This window comes from Budorcas taxicolor, chromosome 4 (genome assembly GCF_023091745.1).
Source record: "Budorcas taxicolor isolate Tak-1 chromosome 4, Takin1.1, whole genome shotgun sequence".
In the NCBI taxonomy this organism is placed as follows: Eukaryota; Metazoa; Chordata; class Mammalia; order Artiodactyla; family Bovidae; genus Budorcas; species Budorcas taxicolor.
This window is the reverse complement of record NC_068913.1, coordinates 70,296,407-70,309,916: the sequence shown is the minus strand read 5'-3', so window position 1 is coordinate 70,309,916 and position 13,510 is coordinate 70,296,407. Positions and strand designations below refer to the sequence as shown.

General features: G+C 40.7%; 1 pseudogene; it reads left to right on the top strand.

Annotated features, from left to right (window-relative positions):
• The first annotated feature begins 222 nt into the window (after positions 1 to 222).
• Positions 223 to 873, top strand: LOC128046619 (GTP-binding nuclear protein Ran-like; annotated as a pseudogene).
• The last annotated feature ends 12,637 nt before the right edge of the window (positions 874 to 13,510 follow it).

Here is a 13,510-nt window from a genome sequence, read left to right as displayed (position 1 = left end):
TGTGGGAACCTAATCATGGTTCTGTTTGGTATGCAGAAAAATCTTCTTGGAAGCAAATGCTGAACAAACATATATGAAAGTGCTTATTTAGCACTATTTACACAAACTTTTTACATTTAACATTCTCATATTAAAATTTGGGGGGGCAGGAATTTGTGCTTCCGCCATCTTTCCAGCCCTCAGTCAGACGGGTGCAGAGATGCTTCTGGAAGTAACATCACGATGGCTGCCCAAGGAGAACCCCAAGTTCAGTTCAAACTTGTTTTGGTTGGTGATGGTCGTACTGGAAAAACTACATTCGTGAAGCATCATCTGACTGGTGAATTTGAGAAGAAGTATGTAGCTACCTTGGGTGTTGAGGTCCATCCTCTTGTGTTCCATACCAACAGAGGACCTATTAAGTTCAATGTATGGGATACAGCTGGTCAGGAGAAATTTGGTGGACTGTGAGATGGCTATTATGTACAAGCTCAGTGTGCCATTAAAATGTCTGATGTAACATCAACAGTTAGTTACAAGAATGTGCCTAACTGGCATAGAGATCTGGTACGAGTATGTGAGAATATCCCAGTTGTGTTGTGTGGCAACAAAGTGGATATTAAGGACAGAAAGGTTAAGGCAAAGTCAATTGTCTTCCACTGAAAGGAGAATCTTCAGTACTATGACATTTCTGCCAAAAGTGACTACAGCTTTGAAAAGCCCTTCCTCTGGCTTGCTGGAAAACTGATTGGAGACCCTAACCTGCAGTTTGTCACCATGCCTGCTCTTGCCACGCCAGAGGTGGTCATGGACCCAGCCTTGGCAGCACAGTACGAGCACAATTTAGAGGTTGCTCAGACAACTGCTCTCCTGGATGAAGATGATGACCTTTGAGAAAGTGAAGCTGGGGCCTAGCGTCAGAAGTCTAGTTTTATAGGCAACTGTCCTGTGATGTCAGTGGTGCAGCGTGTTTGCCACTTTATTATATAGCTAAGCAGAACACGTGCTTAATCTTTGGATGCTGCAGGAGATGGATGGGCTTTGGAGTGAATGTCGCAGTTTAAAAAAAACAACCTTCATTTTTTGGAACCTGCATATTTAGGTGTTTTGGAACACAGTTTTTTCCTCCTTGAGTTTCAAATACAAGACTGCTATAGTCACATGACGATATTGAGAGGTGGAATCTTGTTTGTTACTGTCATTTCCATTCCTTTTTATTTAGAATCAGAATAAAGTTGTATTTCAAATACCTTAAAAAAAAATAAACAAAATTTGAGAGGAGTGGGAGGGAAGTTCAAGAGGGAGGGAATATGTATACTTAATGCTGATTCATATTGTTGTATGGCAGAAACCAATACAACATTGTAAGGCAACTATCTTCCAATTAAAAATCAATTAAAAAATAAAATTTTGGTTTCCTTTTAGATACTGTCCCAATAGCTATGTAACATTCTGTTATGAGTATAGTTCAGATAAGAAAAGTCTTTAATATCATGTACATATGGGTTGGGCTTCCCTGGTAGCTCAGCAGTAAAGAATTTGCCTGCCAAGGCAGGAGACGTGGGTTTGATCCCTGGGTCGGGAAGATTCTCTGGAGAAGGAAATGGCAACCTATAGCAATATTCTTGCCTGGAAAACTCCATGGACAGAGGAGCCTGGCACGCCTACAGTCTATGGGGTTGCAAAGAGTCGGACACAGCTTAGTGACTTAACAAAACAACAGTTATGTTTGCAATAAGATTGTTCTTAGAATCTTGGGAAAGTATGTTTATTTTTCCAAAGAGAAATATGCTAAACTGGAAATCCTCAAACAAGCTCATGCTTTTCAAAACCTGTTGCTTTGTGAAAAGGACATCTAGGTTCTGTTGCTGGCATTTACCCTCTGGCTGTGGGCTGGTATGTGTGGAATGAACAGCTTTAAGGTCTGCTGGCTTAGTAGCTATTTCTCCTCTCAACCTTAAAAGAGATGTGGAGAATACCAGGAGGGGAGCCAAGGAAGAACAAGAAGTCAAAGACTGCCAAGAGTGCCCGGAAGACATTGTTGTCACATTAAACAGGGCAAAGGGAACTAGGAGCATGGATCCTGCAAGTTCTCTGTGGTTTGGGGAATGAAGCCAGGACTCTGGTTTTCTCAGTTCTATGAACTGTAGCCGGATCAGTTTCATATGAGTGTGCATGCCTAGTCCTGAGAAGCATGGGTCTATAGCTATCAGGAGCCAAGAGTGAATTCTGCTCTATATACTATTCTGCTCTAAATACTGCTACTATAAAAACAATCCAAAATTATGCTCTTCAAAGCATGGGGTAGTTACATTATCTCCAGGAAAAAGAGGCTCCATGTTCCATAGGATAAAGCCCTTCTGAGGAAATGACATTTGAGCAGAGACTGGCATAAATCAAGGAAGTTTGTTATGTGGCTATCTAGAACAACATTCCTGGCAGAGGTAACAGCACATGCAAAGTATATTCTGAGACAGAACTACATTTATCTCATTTGTTCACTTTTTATTATGGAAAATTTTAAGCATATACAAAAGTAAATAGAATTGCATAATGAACCCCATGTATCTATCACCCTGCTTCTATACTTCGAATCAATTTACTAGTCTCCCTCCACATATTGGATTATTTGAAAGCAAATCCAAGACATCAGATAAATATTCGGTATGGATTTATAAAGGTGCAAACACTTTACTTTGACTTGCTGCTATATCATCACCACACAAAAATTATCAACAATTCCTTAATATTATCCAATATTCACTAGTGTTCAATTTCCGCATACTGGCTCATATATTTTTTTGCTAATTGGTTTGTTGAAGTCAATTTTTAAATGAGGTGATCTGGAATGTCTAAGAATAGCAAGGAGGATAGTGTAGCTGGAAAGAATAGAACCCAATAAACAGCAAGTCTCAGCCCATTAATGTAACTGAAAGAAGGTGAGCAGAGGTTAGTTACCAGGAAATGAACAGGCTGATCCTGGCTGGCAGGGGTGCACAGGCTTCTGTTTGTGTACGGGCAGTATTGCCCAGTTTGCCCAGTTCCAGAAGAAGCCAACTAGAAGATGAGATGCCCCACCCCTGAGGTCCTTGAATTCTTTGTTCTCAGACACCCCTCAAAGAGGCCAGACTGGAGAGAACACCAACTTTTGTGCTCAGCACTAAACTGGGAACCTTTCTACACCAGCTCTTAATTCTCACAACAACCTTGCAAGATACTAATTCTTACTTGTAAAACATGAAACTAAGGCTCAGAGAGGTCAAGTGTCTGTACAGTGTAGAGAATAGAATTGAGCACTGGTCCTGTGGCCCCAAAGCTGGTCTTTGCTTTCTGATATTATGTATTATATATGGATTTGTTTATTGTCTGTTTCCTCCCCAACCAGAATATAAGTTCCATAAGGGCAAAGATCTTGTCTGTTTCATTCACTGTGATCTTCCTGGGCCAGAGAAAGTACCTTAGGTATAGGAAAAATACCTGGCATGTAGGAGAGATTAAAAATATTAATTCAATGAATTAAGTACATGTTATGTACCTTGAGTCTCATGGGAAATGCTTTTACAAGGATCAACTCTACAAATTTTAGGGTCTTCGTGGTGCAATATGAGACTTTCCACTTTTTCTCTACTTCCTTCAGATCTTGCTACATCTGCAGCACTGGGACGGCTTGGAACATCATCACGGGTGGGCAAGGTGAAGAAAGCTCTGAATTGATCCCAAATGCGATATTATTTTCTACCTACTAGACTGGTAAAAAAGAAGGTCTGAAAATATCAAATGTTAGTGAGGATGTGGATTAACAGGAATTCTTATATGCCACTGGTGAGAATATGAATTGATACAATCACTTTGAAAAAGTTTGGTACTAGCCTCTAAAATTGAACTTGCTCATATTCTGAGACTCAACAGTTCCAACTGCCACCCCAGCACTCCCAGACCTTATTTCTAGAGAGCCCATAATTACTACCAATTGACACATTTACAGCAGCCTGTTCACAATGGCAAAATAAATAAATAAATAAAATTTAAAACCCACGAAGGAACCTAAATGTCCAAGGACTTTAGAGTGAATTCATAACCTTTGCTATCATCAAGTAACAATACAGATGGATCTTTGAAACACATTCTTGGGTTCAAAAGAAAGAGTAAACAAATGAAGTTGTAGAAGACTAATTCAATATGATATTTTAATAAAACACAAAATGAGAAAAACAAAATGACACACAATTTAAAGTTACATGCATGTGTACCACAACTACTTTGTTGTTGTTGTGAGTTTTACTTTATTTAAAAATTTTTTATTTTATATTGGCTGCTGCTGCTGCTGCTAAGTCGCTTCAGTTATGTCCAACTCTGTGCGACCCTGTAGACGGCAGCCCACCAGGCTCCTCTGTCTCTGGGATTCTCCAGGCAAGAATACTGGAATGGGTTGCCATTGCCGTCTCCAATGCATGCATGCATGCTAAGTCACTTCAGTCGTGTCTGACTCTGTGTGACCCCTATGGACAGCAGCCCACCAGGCTCCTCTGTCCACGGGATTCTCTAGGCAAGAATACTGGAGTGAGTTGCCATTTCCTTCTCTAATTTTATATTGGAGTATAGCCAATTAACAATGTTGTAATAGTTGCAGGTGTACAGCAAAGCAACTCAGCCATACCACAACTACTTTTTAAGCATAGAAAAAATAAAACACAAAAATTGAAGATAGTGGCTATCTCTGAAGAGGAGACAGAGGAAAGAGGTTGGAGAGGAACATATGAGTCGATACAAAAAACCCACCCAATAATGTTCTGGTTCTTAAGTTTGGGTGGTGTGTTCATCACTGCTTATGAAAATACTTCAAATTTCAAATCTTAGATATAAACTATGTGCCTTCTTTTATATGTATTGGCTATTAAATAGGTGCAAAATCAAGCCAGCCAGGCCAGGATGGAGCTGTGTGTGAAGGCACTGTGTCTGTCTTCCTCACAGCCATCTGCTGGCTGCTGTCAGGGGCATACTTGGGGCATCTGGAAGCTGTTGTTTACTGCACCATGGGTGCCAAGAGGTGAGGTGAATCTCATAGTGACAAAGAAAACATTCACTCAAACTTGGAACTCCCAAGTACACATCCAGTAATTACGCACCAGAGAGAAGACTTCATTCAGAGAAAGCGTAATTCATTTGTATTTAAACATTCCTTTACTGTTTGACAATGTGGTGATCCCACTGAGAGGTACCAGGAATTCAAATGTGTTCTTTTATAAACACTTCTCTTCATGCCCATCGTGTCGTATAAAGCTGCCAAAGATCACGCCTTTAGATTCACTTAGGCTCTTCTCCACATACAAGGAGGTACACAAATGCTCAACTGCACATGTGGAATTAATGTGTCTGATAACACTTTGCCTCCTATGAGAAAAGTCACTAATTTCATCACTCTTTCTAGCAGTTTCAGGAGTCCTGGCAGCTCTTGCAATATATAAATGGGGTAACTTCATTTATTCTAATTAAGTGTCAGAAATGAAAATCAAAAACACACATTAAGACTTTTCCTTTAATAAGGAATGTTAACAACATGTGACCTTAGCTGTGTGACAAAGACAGTACTTGTACTGCAGTCTGCGGTGTCAGACTCATGCGGAGAGTATTAAAAGTGCTCTGAAAAGGAAATTTTTCATTATATTTAATGATAAGTTTTAGACAAGAAAAATCTATAACTAGGCTTACTTTCTTCCTAATGAAGATTTATAAATCACCCGGAAGATATAATCAATGTAAATAAGCTAGTCATTTAGACACTGGTTTTTTGGTTTATATTTATAATGAAAGTGTCGTTATCACATGAGCCAGATAATTGCTAAATATCTACCTTACTTTCATCAGATAAGACACAGTGTCAGTCATTGCTCTAGGCTACAAGGCAATTTTCTTACAAAATTAAAAATAGCTTTTGATAAACCAATTAAATGAGGCTGTGTGTGTTCGTTAGTTGCTCAGTCATGTCCAACTCTTTGCAACCCCTTGGACTGTATGTAGCCCACCAGGCTCCTCTGTCCATGGAATTCTCCAGGCAAGAATGCTGGAGTGGGTAGCCATTCCCTTCTCCAGAAATAACGCTGTGTGTATATGTAGATTATACACACCACATATATGGACTTCCCAGCTGGTGATAAATTGCTGGACTTGTGCAACCAGCTCTGATCAGCTCTCTAACTTTATAATGTAGCTCTGAGCCTAGGAAATGATAAACTCTGACATCCCCTGTCTCTATCTGTTCCTTAAGCTTGTTAAAACTGAGGCCAACTACTTGTGTGCATTTGGAGAAACCCAAAGGGCCTGCATCTTTGAAGTCAGGGATATAGTCCTATTCATCCTGGTATGTTTAGCACCTCAGAACTTGGCCTCAGATTAGTGCTTAATTAGCAATAGTTCCTATATTTATTATCTCAATTATTAGGTAGAAACCAATAAAAGAAGGACCAAATCCCGTGTATTCATGTGTATTTTTAAAATTACATTTTAAAAAGCTGGACAGACATAATCAAATACAATATATTGTATTGGAACTTGGCTTGAAAAAAAACAAAAAGAGGTTAAAAAAGGCATTCTCAGGATATTTGGGGAAATCTGAATGGGGCCAGATATAAGAGGATACTGTGGAATTATTATTTATTTTCCTAGGTGCTTAAAACTAACTTTCAAATATTCAGCAAATACACACACACAGAGCAAATATAACAAAATATTACTAACTGGTGAATCTGGGTGAATGGTATGCAAGTATTCATTTTAGTATTCTTTTAACTTTACTATATGTTTGAAATTATTCATAATAAAAAGTTGGGAAGTTTTTTAAATTTCAGAGGAATATTCCACCAACACCTGAAGTTAATGCTATGTCAACTATTAAAAAAAAATGACACACACATAAATACATCATCCATCAGTGTTCTTGTTGTTCTTCAGTTGCTAAGTTGTGTCTGACTCTTGGCGACTCCAAGGACTGCAGCATGCCAGGCTTCTTTGCCCTTTACTATCTCCCTGAGTTTGCTCACACCCGTGTCCATTGAGTTGGTGATGCCATCCAACCATCTCATCATTATCCATCACCCCCTTCTCCTCCTGCCCTCGATCTTCCCCAGCATCAGGGTCTTTTCCAATAAGTCAGCACCAAAGGTAGCCAAAGTAGTGGCGTTTCAGCTTCAGCATCAGTCCTCCCAATGAGTATTCAGGGTTGATTTCCTTTAGGATTAACTGATTTGACCTCTTGTATTCCAAGGGACTCTTGAGAGTCTTCTCTGGCACCACAGTTCAAAAGCATCAATTCTTCAGAGCTCTGCCTCCTTTATGGTTCAACTGTCGGATCCATACGTGACTACTGGAAAAACCATAGCTTTGACTATACAGACCTTAATTTCCGGTAAAGAAACCAACTCTGGTTAATTTAGGGAAAAGGTCTTTATGAAAAAGATAGTGGATAGCTCACAGATTTGGGGATGGCTTGAAAATCATAGTGTCACAGATGTCCTGTGAACTCCTCACTCTGTCCCCTTGGATCTCACAGGTTCTGCCACTGATGCTTCAGTGGCTGCCTTGTCTTCCTCTGGAGACAGAATGTAGCTGCCACTAAGCTGCTGCCTCTGCTGGACCAGAATGGATTCTGTAAGTACCCAGTTGGGGTAACCCATGCCCTGAGCACAAGGGAGTCTGAAAAAGCACAAATCTTCCATCTCAGTGTCTATAGTAGAATGCTTGGACTGCTCCATTAGGTGAGGATTCTCCAGAAATAGTGAGTTGGTTCAGATATTGGTTGGTGAAGAACAATAACAAAAATCAACTGCTTCTGTAGCTGATATAGAAGTCTATGTTATTAAAGGTGAAAGCTACACTGCTTTCTGGTGTGTTAGTCAGTCAGTTATGCCCAGCTTTTTGCAACCCCATGGACTGTAAGCCCACCAGGCTTCTTTGTCCTGGGATTTCCCAGCCAAGAATACTTGAGTGGGTTGTCATTTCATCCTCCTGGGAATCTTCATGATTCAGGGATCGGACCTGGGTCTCCTGTATTGCAAGCAGATTCTTTACCACCAGGTAAGCTCACACTCCTTCCCAGAGAAAGTCACACGCCTTCCCAAAGGGAGTCACAATTTAATATGTATATAATAAGATCCCGCATGCCCTGTGGAACAGCCAAAATGATAATATCAACCTCTTGAGACTTCCCTCATGGTCCAATGGTTAAGAATCCATCTGCTAGTGCAGGGGACATGAGTTTGATCCCTGGTCCAGGAAGATCCCACATGCCACGGAGCAACTAAGCCCTCGTGCCGCAACAACTGAAGCCCACACACCTAGAGCTTGTGCTCCACAACAAGAGAAGTGACTGCAATGAGAAGCCTGAGCACAGCAACTAGAGAGTAGCTCGTGCTCTCTGCAACTGGAAAAAAGATCGCACACAGCAACGAAGACCCAGCACAGACAAAAAAGTGTGTGTGCTCAGTCACTCAGTTGTGTCCAAATCTATGTGATCCCCACAAACTAGGCTGCCAGGCTCCTCTGTTCATGGAATTTTCCAGGCAAGAATACTGGAGTGGTTTGCCATTTTCTACTCCAGGGGATCTTCTCAACCCAGGGATCGAGCCTGCATCTCTTACATCTCCAGCATTGGCAGGTGGATTGTTTATCACTAGCTTCACCACGGAAACCCTGCCAAATAGATAAATACTAGAAACCCAAAAAACCTCTTAATTGAAAATATCTGAAAACTGAAAACTAAGCTGGGAAATCTTAGGATTATGGTGATCTTATCATGGGAACTTTCAGTGGACTGGTAGGGTTTAAGCGTACTCCATGGTGTGAGGAATGAATGGTCAGTGAAGAAGTGGAGATGCAAGGTTAATGAGCACATATAGTATGAATATTAGCTCAAAACTCAAGTGTGTAAAAAAAGTGTTGATGCATTCTACCAATTCAATTTCTATTTTGAACCTATCAATGCCAGTTTTGTCAGGATTTTGGAAGATTACTCAGTACTAAAATAGAGCAGAGGATATTTGGAGACTCAGGAAGTTAGATGGGCTGGTGGTTTTGTCCACCTAGATATACCCTTCCACATTTCTCCAGCCCAGAGAAATCTATGTCTAGATTGGGGGAGGAAGATGCCACCTGCTCTTCTGCCATTTTATTCCTCTGCTCCTTTTCAAGGCATTTTTCTCTGTGGCTTAAGTTGTCTTTCCATCTGGAGGCTTGAGATTTTGAAAACAAATAGAAAAGTTTTCTTTCTATATCCCTCCCCAAGGCAATAAAACTATAGATTTGATAGGAGACAAGATTTGGGAAATTGGCAAGGTATAGAAGGAGAAAAATGGGTTAGCATCTCAAATATATTATCTTGTCGTATAGATTGGCCTTTAAAGAAGTTAAGTTAGGAAGGGAATAGAGAAAACAGGGTGATAGCTGGGAGAAGATAGGGATAAAAGAAGATTCACCTGGAATGAGTGTAACTTGTAACTGTGATTTTAAAAGCACAGGAGACTCCCTTATCTAAAGAATCTTCCCCATGGATGCATAAAAACCTACTATAAAATGCTCAGTTCTTCATGCTCAAAAGTTTTATTTTGAGAATCTCATACTTGAATTAAGTTTCTCATAGTCACAGAGATTAATTTATTGACGATCAGTTTCTTTTTTTTCCCTGACTAGACTGTTGCTTGAGGGGTGGGGGTTGTTGAGTCTGGGAAGGGCACCTGAAAAGGTGGGGGAAGTATGGAAAAAGAAGGATTTAGGAAGGTGAATTCTGTTGCCTATCAGTTTGTTAGAACTTGCTACATCACACAAACCAATCACAAAAATCAATTTTCACAATTTACTAATAAAATATAAATCACTTTATAAAGATGCTCAGCATAAATACTTAGCAATAACTTCATTTTTTCCTTTTGTCCTCATGGCAGAATCAGCATGACCATGGTCTCTTCTGGGAATAAAGTAATTTCTTTTGTCTAGGAAACCCAATGCTAAATAGCAATAAATCATCATTAATTGGATTCTACAATCTAAACTATATGTTACAGAAGAAATTCTAACCTTTATGCATCATAACTAACATCAAGTAGCAGTACAAAACTTCAGTATAACAAAGAGCTACATGGCAATAGCTGGTCAGAAGTAAATTAACTCACTGAGGAAGTACTTAGGGAGAAGGAAAAATAATCTAGGTTTATGAAACTAAAGGAAATGTTATAATGGTTGCATTAACCTGTATCCAATCAGTAGAGAGAAACCAGAAAGTGATTTGAATAGAGAAAGTTTATTGTAAATAATTATTAACTATAACAGGGGATCATAGTAGCTAAGCTAGTGAGGAGAACTAGTGAGGAGTTCTCTTAGCTAAAGAGAACTCTAAAGATGCTAAGGATAGCAGATATAAGGAACAGACACTATGCCCATGACTGAGATACATGTTCCAGTAGGAGGATTTTCAGGGCTGAAACCCAGACCTTGGCGAGGGCATGGCTATGGGTCACTGAATGAAGAAGTCTCACAGAGAATCTCACAGAGAAGTCCCCGTGTTACTGAGGAGATAGAACTTGCTGGAAATTCACCGTCTGGAACTTGTCAGAGATTTACCTTCTAGACATCTATGTCAAACTTGCTGAAAACCTGCCTTCTTCATCTTGCTGGAAACATGCCTTTTGGAACTTGCCAAAATCTGCCCTGTAGGATCAGGGGAAAGTTATTCATGAAGAAGTATTTCATTGCAGGCACTCTACCTCCAAATTAACCAAATAGAAATGCTGGGTGCCGGATGTTACCAGCTCCCATGCACTGGAGGAATCAACTGACAAAACCCTCTGCACCGCAGCAGCTGGACACTGGCAAAATTGAGTGGGCTGCAGAAGCAGAACGTTAAAGTCATATGATCAGAAAGAGCCTGCTGAGAGGGGATATGAGAGCTAGAAGCAGACTCCTTTCCTCCTGTAATTCCCCTCTAGAACTACCAACCGGCAAAGCTAAAATCATTCCAGCTGGCAATGGAAAAACATTGACAGGGCCTCATAAAACAGGCTGAGAAATAGCTGAGAAAAGAAGAGAAGCTAAAGGCAAATGAGAAAAGGAAAGGGATACCCATTTGAACGCAGAGTTCCAAAGAGTAGCAAGGAGAGATAAGAGAGACTTCCTCAGTGACCAATGCAAAGAAATAGAGGAAAACAATAGAATGGGAATGACTAGAGATCTCTTCAAGAAAATTAGAGATACCAAGGGAACATTTCATGCAAGGATGGGCACAAAAAAGGACAAATGGTATGGACCTAACAAAAGCAGAAGATATTAAGAAGAGGTAGCAAGAATACACAGAAGTGAAGTGAAGTGAAGTAGCTCAGTCGTGTCTGACTCTTTGCAACTCCTTGGACTGTAGACTGCCAGGCTTGTCCTTCCATGGGATTCTCAAGGAAAGAATACTGGAGTGGATTGTATAAGAACTATACAAAAAAGATCTTCACGACCCAGATAATCACGATGCTGTGATCACTCTCCTAGAGCCAGACATCCTGGAATGTGAAGTCAAGTGGGCCTTAGAAAGCATCGCTACGAACAAAGCTAGTGGAGGTGATGGAATTCCAGTTGAGGTATTTCAAATCCTAAAAGATGATGCTATGAAAGTGCTGCACTCAATATGCCAGCACATTTGGAAAACTCAGCAGTGCCCACAGGACTGGAAAAGGTTAGTTTTCATCCCAAGCCCAAAGAAAGGCAGTGCCAAAGAATGCTCAAACTACCACACAACTGCACTCATCTCACACGCTAGTAAAGTAATGCTCAAAATTCTCCAAGCCAGGCTTCAGGAACACATGAACCATGAACTTCCAGATGTTCAAGCTGGATTTAGAAAAGGCAGAGGAACCAGAGATCAAATTGCCAACATTCGCTGGATCATCGAAAAAGCAGGAGAGCTCCAGAAAAACATCTACTTCTGCTTTATTGACTATGCCAAAGCCTTTGACTGTGTGGATCACAATAAACTGTGGAAAATTCTGAAAGAGATGGGACTACCAGACCACCTGACCTGACTCCTGAGAAATTTGTATGCAGGTCAAGAAGCAACAGTTAGAACTGGACATGGAACAACAGACTGGTTCCAAATAGGGAAAGGAGTACCTAAAGGCTGTATATTGTCACTCTGTCTATTTAACTTAATATGCAGAGTATATCATGTGAAATGCCAGGCTGCATGAAGCACAAGCTGGAATCAAGATTGCCGAGAGAACTATTGGCAAATAAGCTGATGATACCACTCTTATGGCAGAAAGTGAAGAAGAACTAGAGCCTCTTAAAGTGAAAGAGGAGAGTGAAAAACTGGCTTGTAGCTCAACATTCAGAAAACTAAGACCATGGCATCTGGTCCCATCACTTCATGGCAAAAAGATGGGGAAACAATGGAAACACTGACAGACTTATTTTGGGGGGCTCCAAAATCACTGTAGAGGGTGATTATGAAATTAAAAGACACTTGCTCCTTGGAAGAAAGCTATGATGAAACTAGACATCATATTAAAAAGCAGAGGCATTAGTTTGCCAACAAAGGTGCATATAGTCAAAGCTATGGTTTTTCCATTAGTCATGTATGGATGTGACAGTTGGAATATAAATAAAGCTGAATGCCAAAGAACTGAGGCTTTTGAACTTTGGTGTTGGAGAAGACTCTTAAGAGTTCCTTGGACTGCAAGGAGATCAAACCAGTCAATCGTAAAGGAAATCAGCCCTGAATATTCATTGGAAGGACTGATGTTTAAACTGAAACCCCAATACTTTGGCCACCTGTTGCGAAGAACTGACTCACTGAAAAATGATCTACCCTGATGCTGGGTGGGAAATATTGAAGTCAGGAGAGGGGACAACAGAGGATGTGTTGGTTGGATGGCATCACCGACTCAATGGACATGAGTTTGAGTAAGCTCTGGGAATTGGTGATGGACAGGGGAGCCTGGCTTGCTAAAGTCCATGGGTTGGCAAAAATTGGACATAACTAAGCAATTTAACTGAACTGAACTGAGTGAAACAGGAGGAAAGGGGGCAGGACACAACCTATAAAAGAATGACATAGCTATAGGACAAGATGAAAAGTGATTAAAACCAAATAGGTCCAAGATGGTGCGAGATTTGACTTCCAGTAAGAGCTTGAGCCTCATTACATTTTCACTGTAATACATTCAGTCCAGTTCAGTTCAGCCGCTCAGTTGTGTCTCACTCTTTGCAACCCCATGAACCACAGCATGCCAGGCCTCTCTGTCCATCACCACCTCCCAGAGTTCACACAAACTCACGTCCATTGAGTCTGTGATGCCATCCAGCCATCTCATCCTCTGTCGTCCCCTTCTCCTCCTGCCCCCAATCCCTCCCAGCATCAGAGTCTTTTCCAATGAGTCAACTCTTCGCATGAGGTGGTCAAAGTACTGGAGTTTCAGCCTCAGCATCAGTCCTTCCAATGAACACCCAGGGCTGATCTCCTTTAGAATGGACTGGTTGGATCTCCTTGCAGTCCAAGGGACTC